We start from the raw sequence: 9,901 nt of genomic DNA, 5'->3' as shown, positions 1-9,901 counted from the left end.
TTTGTATTTTTCACAGTTTGACTCAAATATGAACAAAACAATCAAAAAGAGAAAAGAAAGAGAAACAAACATATGAAGTAATGAATATTCAAGCAAAGGTTCCAAACCAGGTCTAAACCAGGTCTAAACCAGGACTAAACCAGGACTAGACCAGGACTAAACCAGGACTAAACCAGGTCTAAACCAGGACTAAACCAGAACTAAACCAGGACTAAACCAGGTCTAAACCAGGTCTAAACCAGGACTAAACCAGGTCTAAACCAGGTCTAAACCAGGTCTAAACCAGGACTAAACCAGGACTAAACCAGGTCTAAACCAGGTCTAAACCAGGACTAAACCAGGTCTAAACCAGGTCTAAACCAGGACTAAACCAGGACTAAACCAGGACTAAACCAGGACTAAACCAGGACTAAACCAGGACTAAACCAGGACTAAACCAGGACTAAACCAGGACTAAACCAGGACTAAACACGCTGTTGCAGAAGTATAAATCTCATTAGTGGCGCGGTGACTCACCCGGACCGCAGTTGTCAAGGCAACGACGTAAAAAGAGAGCGAGAGAGAATCCGTGTTAATAACAACGATTTGCGTGCGTCTTTTTCCCGATCATAATCCAATTACGGCTCCATAAACGAGAGTTTGTTCATGCGACAAACAAATGAAACAGGAAATCAAGACCTTTGTCATTAAAGCTGGAAATGTGTTTCATTTAATTCATCCATTAAAAACTGAAAATAAAACATCCAAAACTAGAATCAACGTGTCGTTTTTCTGTCTTGATTTGTTTGGTTGTTGATGACACAATCGATCCCAAATCAGATTGTGGTTTAAACGTTCATCGTTGCCCTTGATTCGTCAAGAAAAACACCAATTCACGTGAACATTCTGTGTCACAATTAAAGGTTAAACAAATGTTCATTAAAGGAGGTTGATTTTTTGGGGGATTTTTTTTCCTTGTTGTAACTTTTAATCCTTTAAATATATATATAATATAATATATAATATTAATATCTGTTTAACCGTCATTTCAGCAGAAAAATAAATAAATAAATAGTTTAAAAATGCTCCTCAAATAAATTGCTCTCATCTGGGCAAATGAGATGAGACGAGCCAGAATCCAGAACAAACAAAGCGACGCAGTTTGTGTCAGAGGCGCCTCCAGCTCTCACGAGCATCAGGTGCAAAAACAGAAAAACAAAACCGAAAACCCGTAATGTAAATGCCATAAATGCCACGTGCACTTCTGAACACGTGACATGTTCGGGAATCTGTGAATCTGTGTGAAACTGTGGAAAGTCCTACCTTTGGGTCGTGTTTCAGTTCGTCAGGAGGAGCGAGGCTTCTGTGTCTCTGATCAGAGTGTTTCAGCACCGCAGACAGCTCCGGGGGCTATTAGACCCGCCACGTGACTCGTGCGTCAGAGGGAGATACTTACGTCAGAGCGACGCCTGCCGCGCCGCGCCTGCCGCGGAGAGCGCCTGCCGCGCAGAGCGCCTGCCGCGGAGAGCGCCTGCCGCGCAGAGCGCCTGCCGCGCAGAGCGCCTGCCGCGCCGCGCCTGCCGCGGAGAGCGCCTGCCGCGCAGAGCGCCTGCCGCGGAGAGCGCCTGCCGCGGAGCGCCACACGGACACACAAACAGGGTCCAAACCAGGACTAAACCAGGACTAAACCAGGACTAAACCAGGACTAAACCAGGACTAAACCAGGACTAAACCAGGACTAAACCAGGTCTAAACCAGGTCTAAACCAGGACTAAACCAGGTCTAAACCAGGACTAAACCAGGAATAAACCAGGACTAAACCAGGACTAATCAAGGACTAAACCAGGACTAAACCAGGTCTAAACTAGGACTAAACCAGGAATAAACCAGGACTAAACCAGGACTAAACAAGGACTAAACCAGGACTAAACCAGGTCTAAACTAGGACTAAACCAGGACTAAACCAGGACTAAACCAGGTCTAAACCAGGACTAAACCAGGTCTAAACTAGGAATAAATCAGGACTAAACCAGGACTAAACCAGGACTAAACCAGGTCTAAACCAGGACTAAACCAGGTCTAAACTAGGAATAAACCAGAACTAAACTAGGACTAAACCAGGACTAAACCAGGACTAAACCAGGACTAAACCAGGTCTAAACCAGGACTAAACCAGGTCTAAACTAGGAATAAACCAGGACTAAACCAGAACTAAACCAGGACTAAACCAGGACTAAACCAGGTCTAAACCAGGACTAAACCAGGTCCAAACTAGGACTAAACCAGGATCAAACCAGGACTAAACCAGGACTAAACCAGGACTAAACCAGGACTAAACCAGGTCTAAACCAGGTCTAAACCAGGACTAAACCAGGACTAAACCAGGACTAAACCAGAACTAAACCAGGACTAAACCAGGACTAAACCAGGACTAAACCAGAACTAAACCAGGACAAAACCAGGACTAAACCAGGACTAAACCAGGACTAAACCAGGACTAAACCAGGTCTAAACCAGGACTAAACCAGGACTAAACCAGGTCTAAACCAGGTCTAAACCAGGACTAAACCAGGACTAAACCAGGACTAAACCAGGTCTAAACCAGGTCTAAACCAGGACTAAACCAGGACTAAACCAGAACTAAACCAGGACTAAACCAGGACTAAACCAGGACTAAACCAGAACTAAACCAGGACAAAACCAGGACTAAACCAGGACTAAACCAGGACTAAACCAGGACTAAACCAGGTCTAAACCAGGACTAAACCAGGACTAAACCAGGTCTAAACCAGGTCTAAACCAGGACTAAACCAGGACTAAACCAGGACTAAACCAGGTCTAAACCAGGACTAAACCAGGACTAAACCAGGACTAAACCAGGACTAAACCAGAACTAAACCAGGACAAAACCAGGACTAAACCAGGACTAAACCAGGACTAAACCAGGACTAAACCAGGTCTAAACCAGGACTAAACCAGGACTAAACCAGGTCTAAACCAGGTCTAAACCAGGACTAAACCAGGACTAAACCAGGACTAAACCAGGTCTAAACCAGGTCTAAACCAGTACTAAACCAGGTCTAAACCAGGTCTAAACCAGGACTAAACCAGGACTAAACCAGGACTAAACCAGGACTAAACCAGGACTAAACCAGGTCTAAACCAGTACTAAACCAGGTCTAAACCAGGTCTAAACCAGGACTAAACCAGGACTAAACCAGGACTAAACCAGGACTAAACCAGGATGGTTCATGTTTTAGAGTGTTTGATGTCTAAAGTTAGAGTTTGTAACTGAACATGTTTCAGATGTTTTATCTTTATTTATCACCAGATCCACAAAACATACAAACCCTCAGGCTCCTCCCTCAGGCTCCTCCCTCAGGCTCCTCCCTCTGGCTCATGTTTGCAGCTTATCTGTTTGGCATCAGTTCCCATGGCGACCATTATCCAAACGAACTGCTCATTCTGCTGTTCTCACAGTCGTCCCAACAGGCCCCTCCCCTTTTCATTAAACGAGCAGGACGAGTCAGGTCTGTGGACACGCTGGACACGCTGGACACGCTGGACATGCTGGACAGGCTGGACAGGCTGGACATGCTGGACACGCTGGACACGCTGGACAGGCTGGACACGCTGGACATACTGGACGGACTGGACGCACTGGGCACACTGGACACGTTGGACGTGCTGGACACACTGGACACGCTGGACGGACTGGACACACTGGACACACTGGACACACTGGACACGCTGGACACACTGGACACACTGGACGGACTGGACACGCTGGACACGCTGGACGCACTGGACACACTGGGCACGAATCGCTCCAGAGGCTTCATAACGTCACAGAAAACTGTTCAAATCAAAGATTATTGATGACCAGTGATGACCGAGGCGTGACTGAAACTGCCTCGGTCATCACTGGTCATGTGGTGTGTCCAGTGTGTCCAGTGTGTCCAGTGTGTCCAGTGTGCCCAGTGTGTCCAGTGTGTCCAGTGTGTCCAGTGTGTCCAGCGTGTCCAGTGTGTCCAGTGTGTCCAGTGTGTCCAGTGTGCCCAGCGTGTCCAGTGTGTCCAGTCCGTCCAGTGTGTCCAGTGTGTCCAGTCCGTCCAGTGTGTCCAGTGTGTCCAGCGTGTCCAGCGTGTCCAGAGTGTCCAGCGTGTCCAGCGTGTCCAGTCCGTCCAGTCCGTCCAGTGTGTCCAGTGTGTCCAGCGTGTCCAGCGTGTCCAGTGCGTCCAGTCCGTCCAGTGTGTCCAGTGTGTCCAGCGTGTCCAGCGTGTCCAGAGTGTCCAGCGTGTCCAGTCCGTCCAGTCCGTCCAGTGTGTCCAGTGTGTCCAGCGTGTCCAGCGTGTCCAGCGTGTCCAGTGCGTCCAGTCCGTCCAGCGTGTCCAGTGTGCCCAGTGTGTCCAGTGTGTCCAGTGTGTCCAGCGTGTCCAGCGTGTCCAGTGTGTCCATCGTGCCCAGTGAGTCCAGCGTGTCCAGTGCGTCCAGTGTGTCCAGTGTGTCCAGTGTGTCCAGCGTGTCCAGCGTGTCCAGTGTGTCCATCGTGCCCAGTGAGTCCAGCGTGTCCAGTGCGTCCAGTGCGTCCAGCGTGTCCAGTGTGCCCAGTGTGCCCAGTGTGCCCAGCGTGTCCAGCGTGTCCAGTGCGTCCAGTCCGTCCAGTGTGTCCAGTGTGTCCAGCGTGTCCAGCGTGTCCAGAGTGTCCAGAGTGTCCAGCGTGTCCAGCGTGTCCAGTCCGTCCAGTCCGTCCAGTGTGTCCAGTGTGTCCAGCGTGTCCAGCATGTCCAGCATGTCCAGTGTGTCCAGCGTGTCCAGCGTGTCCAGCGTGTCCAGTGCGTCCAGTCCGTCCAGCGTGTCCAGTGTGCCCAGTGTGCCCAGCGTGTCCAGCGTGTCCAGTGCGTCCAGTGTGTCCAGTGTGTCCAGTGTGTCCAGCGTGTCCAGCGTGTCCAGTGTGTCCATCGTGCCCAGTGAGTCCAGCGTGTCCAGTGTGTCCAGTGCGTCCAGCGTGTCCAGTGTGTCCAGTGCGTCCAGTCCGTCCAGCGTGTCCAGTGTGTCCAGTGTGTCCAGTGTGTCCAGCGTGTCCAGTGTGTCCAGTGTGTCCAGTGTGTCCAGCGTGTCCAGCGTGTCCAGTGTGTCCATTGTGCCCAGTGTGTCCAGCGTGTCCAGTGTGTCCAGTGTGTCCAGCGTGTCCAGTGTGTCCAGTGTGTCCAGTGTGTCCAGCGTGTCCAGTGTGTCCAGTGTGTCCAGTGTGTCCAGTGTGCCCAGCGTGTCCAGTGTGTCCAGTCCGTCCAGTGTGTCCAGTGTGTCCAGCGTGTCCAGTGCGTCCAGTCCGTCCAGTGTGTCCAGTGTGTCCAGCGTGTCCAGCGTGTCCAGAGTGTCCAGCGTGTCCAGCGTGTCCAGTCCGTCCAGTCCGTCCAGTGTGTCCAGTGTGTCCAGCGTGTCCAGCGTGTCCAGTGCGTCCAGTCCGTCCAGTGTGTCCAGTGTGTCCAGCGTGTCCAGCGTGTCCAGAGTGTCCAGCGTGTCCAGTCCGTCCAGTCCGTCCAGTGTGTCCAGTGTGTCCAGCGTGTCCAGCGTGTCCAGCGTGTCCAGTGCGTCCAGTCCGTCCAGCGTGTCCAGTGTGCCCAGTGTGTCCAGTGTGTCCAGTGTGTCCAGCGTGTCCAGCGTGTCCAGTGTGTCCATCGTGCCCAGTGAGTCCAGCGTGTCCAGTGCGTCCAGTGTGTCCAGTGTGTCCAGTGTGTCCAGCGTGTCCAGCGTGTCCAGTGTGTCCATCGTGCCCAGTGAGTCCAGCGTGTCCAGTGCGTCCAGTGCGTCCAGCGTGTCCAGTGTGCCCAGTGTGCCCAGTGTGCCCAGCGTGTCCAGCGTGTCCAGTGCGTCCAGTCCGTCCAGTGTGTCCAGTGTGTCCAGCGTGTCCAGCGTGTCCAGAGTGTCCAGAGTGTCCAGCGTGTCCAGCGTGTCCAGTCCGTCCAGTCCGTCCAGTGTGTCCAGTGTGTCCAGCGTGTCCAGCATGTCCAGCATGTCCAGTGTGTCCAGCGTGTCCAGCGTGTCCAGCGTGTCCAGTGCGTCCAGTCCGTCCAGCGTGTCCAGTGTGCCCAGTGTGCCCAGCGTGTCCAGCGTGTCCAGTGCGTCCAGTGTGTCCAGTGTGTCCAGTGTGTCCAGCGTGTCCAGCGTGTCCAGTGTGTCCATCGTGCCCAGTGAGTCCAGCGTGTCCAGTGTGTCCAGTGCGTCCAGCGTGTCCAGTGTGTCCAGTGCGTCCAGTCCGTCCAGCGTGTCCAGTGTGTCCAGTGTGTCCAGTGTGTCCAGCGTGTCCAGTGTGTCCAGTGTGTCCAGTGTGTCCAGCGTGTCCAGCGTGTCCAGTGTGTCCATTGTGCCCAGTGTGTCCAGCGTGTCCAGTGTGTCCAGTGTGTCCAGCGTGTCCAGTGTGTCCAGTGTGTCCAGCGTGTCCAGCGTGTCCAATTCAATTTCAATTTATTTTTGTAAGGCCCAAAATCACAACAACAGTTGCCTCTGAGGGCCACAGGGAGAAATGAATCAACAATGTCTGTGGTGGCGAGGGACGATGTCCCAGGGTCCTCTGTCCTTAGACTCTCCTTCTCGGCCAGGAAAAACTACAAAAAAAACTCTTTGGGAAAAAAGCGTAGAAACCTGGAGGAGTTCCAGTGAAGGAGAGATCCCACTCTCACAGACGGACAGACGGACACGAGGAGACTGGAGCTGGACCCACTCTTCAGGCAGAAGAGGGACCGACTGAGTCGAGCTGGACCCACTCTTCAGGCAGAAGAGGGACCGACTGAGTCGAGCTGGACCCACTCTTCAGGCAGATGAGGGACCGTCTGAGTCGAGCTGGACCCACTCTTCAGGCAGATGAGGGACCGTCAGGGGCGAGCTGGACCCACTCCTCAGGCAGATGAGGGACCGTCCACACAGGGCAGGGACCACTTCACCAGGGGAGGGGCATCTGGGTCCACAGGTCCTCAGGAGTGAGAGAAAGAAAAAGAAGGCGGTGAACAGTTTGCAAGTGGAATCAAAAAATAAATATTGTTTGATAGCATAAGTAGTCAGAAGAAGAAGAGGATAGTGCTCAAGCTGTCATACTTCCCCCAGCATAGTTGCTCCTAGGGCAGCGTAGCTAAAGCTGTGGGTTTATGTTTCTGTTCCTAACTACTCTGACCATAAGCGATTTCAAAGAGGAACGTTTTAAGCCTGGACTTAAATGAAGAGACTGTGTCAGCATATTTAACATGGGTCGGGAGCTGATTCCATAACACAGGAGCTTGGGAGCTAAACGCTCTACCTCCTACAGTACTTTTAGAGACTCTTGGCACCACCAGAAGGCCGGCATTCTGAGAGCGAAGAGCTCTGTTTGGATGATATGGTTCTATAGCATCTTTGAGGTAGGATGGGGCCATGTCATTTATGGCTTTGTAGGTCAAGAGTAGAATTTTGAATTTGATTCTAGACTCGACGGGAGCCAGTGAAGAGACTTCAGCACTGGCGTAATGTGCTCTCTTCTTTTTGTTCCTGTTAGTAATCTTGCTGCTGCATTTTGAACCAGTTGAAAGCTTTTTATGGAGCTTTTAGGACACGCTGCAAGCAGGAGTTACAGTCTAATCTAGTCGTTACAAATGCATGGATAAGTTTTTCGGCATCACTTTTAGGCAGGATTCTTCTGATTTTGGCTCTTGTTGCGCAAATGGAAATAGGCTGTTTTACAAGCTTGATTTATATGAGCTTTAAATGAGAGCTCCTGGTCAAATAAGACTCCAAGGTTTCTTACAGTAGAACTGGAGGCTTCACTGACATTGTCCAGTGTGACTATCTGCTCAGATAGAGCGTCTCGTAGATGCTTAGGGCCAAGCACAATGACCTCGGTTTTTTCAGGGTTAAGAAGCAGGTAGTTTAGTGTCATCCAGGTTTTTATCTCCTTCACACAAGCACTAAGTCTGTCTACTTGATCGCTCTGATCAGGTTTCATTGATAAATACAGCTGAGTGTCATCTGCATAGCAGTGGAAGTTAATGTCATGTGACCTGATAATGTTGCCTAATGGCAGCACATAAAGAGTAAACAGAATTGGACCGAGTACTGAACCCTGTGGCACACCGTAAATTACTTTAGAGCTTGGTGAGGAGCTCTGGTTTACATTAACAAATTGGAACCTATCAGATAGATAGGATTTAAACCAGCTGAGGGCTGTTCCTCCAACACCTACATCACATTCTAACCTCTGCAGTAGAATGTTGTGGTCGATGGTGTCAAACGCTGCGCTGAGGTCCAACAGAACCAGGATTGAGACCAGTCCATCGTCAGCGGCTAATAACAAATCATTTGTGACTTTAACTAGTGCAGTTTCAGTGCTGTGGTGGGCTCTGAACCCTGCTGTGGTGGGCTCTGAACCCTGCTGTGGTGGGCTCTGAACCCTGCTGTGGTGGGCTCTGAACCCTGCTGTGGTGGGCTCTGAACCCTGACTGGAAAACTTCAAATAAGTTATTGTCCTGCAGGTGGCGACAAAGCTGTTTTACTACAACTTTTTCAAGGATTTTAGAGACGAAGGGAAGATTTGAAATAGGTCTGTAGTTTACCAATAGGTCGGGATCTAGATGAGTCTTTTTCAGAAGAGGTTTAATGACTGCATGTTTGAAGGACGTGGAACATAAACACTTTGGAGTGAAGTATTTATTATATTAAGAATAGAGTCTATAATTAGGGGGAGAATGTCTTTGAGGAGCTTGGAATGGGGTCTAGGACACAAGTTGAGCTTTTAGAGGACATAATGGCTGAAGTTATCTCTGCTTGATCAACAGCTGTGAACCTTTCTAAGTTTACAGCTGGATTTATATGGGACGTTAGATTTACAGCTTGGGCTAGTTCAGGGCTAATAGCGGGGGTAATTTCATCTAATTTATCTCTGATTGTTTTTATTTTATTATTAAAAAATAGGAGGAAATCATCAGAGCTGAGAGAAGCTAGGATTGAGGGCTCTACTGCTGTGACAGTTTGTTAGCCTAGCTACAGTGCTGAAAAGGAATTTAGTGTTACTTTTGTTGACTTCTATTAGATTTGAATAATATCTGGTTTGGGCCTTACGCAGAGCCTGCTTATAGGACAGCAGGCAACTTTTCCATGCTTTTAGGGATTCTTCTGTGTGAGAGCGACGAAATAATCCCTCTAACTTTCTAACTTTGTTTATGTGAACGCAGTTCTTGGTTGTACCAGGAGGAGGCGCTTTGGCCTAATGACCTTCTGTTTTAACGGCGCGACAACGTCAAGAGCAGACTTCAGAGAATTCATGGTCAAGTCGACACATTGATCACTTAAACTGGGACTAAAGCTGTTCTCAGCAGGATCACATGACATGATCACATGACGTGATCACATGACGTGATCACATGACATGATCACATGACGTGATCACATGACATGATCACATGACATGATCACATGACATGTCACTGAATATTGGCTCTATTATTTCTTTGAATTTTGAGATAGATTTTTCAGATATTGTCCTTTTCATTATAACTTTATTTTGTGGGACTGGATGATCTTTAAGAATAAACTGAAAGGTAATTAGGAAATGATCTGACAATATAGGGTTTTGAGGGAGGACAATGAGGTCACTAATCTCTGTTCCATACGTTAGGACAAGATCCAGAGTGTTCTTGTGAGTGTGAGTCGGTTTATTTACATTCTGAGTGAAACCAATGCTGTCTAACAAGGCGCTGAAGGCATTACTGAGAGAGTGATCACTCATGTTCACGTGGATATTAAAGTCTCCAGCTATAACTATTTTATCCCAGGCTAACACTAAGTTTGATATAAAGTCAGAAAACTCTGTTAAAAACTCTGAGTAGGGACCAGGAGGTCGGTAGATAACTATGAACAAAACTCCTTTTTGGTTTTTCATATTTGGACATGTGAT

The sequence above is a fragment of the Eucyclogobius newberryi genome, unplaced genomic scaffold (assembly GCF_026437365.1).
Source record: "Eucyclogobius newberryi isolate DKJ021-1_F unplaced genomic scaffold, fEucNew1.0.hap1 SCAF_10, whole genome shotgun sequence".
Classification (NCBI taxonomy): domain Eukaryota; kingdom Metazoa; phylum Chordata; class Actinopteri; order Gobiiformes; family Gobiidae; genus Eucyclogobius; species Eucyclogobius newberryi.
Note: the sequence above shows the minus strand (reverse complement) of the source record.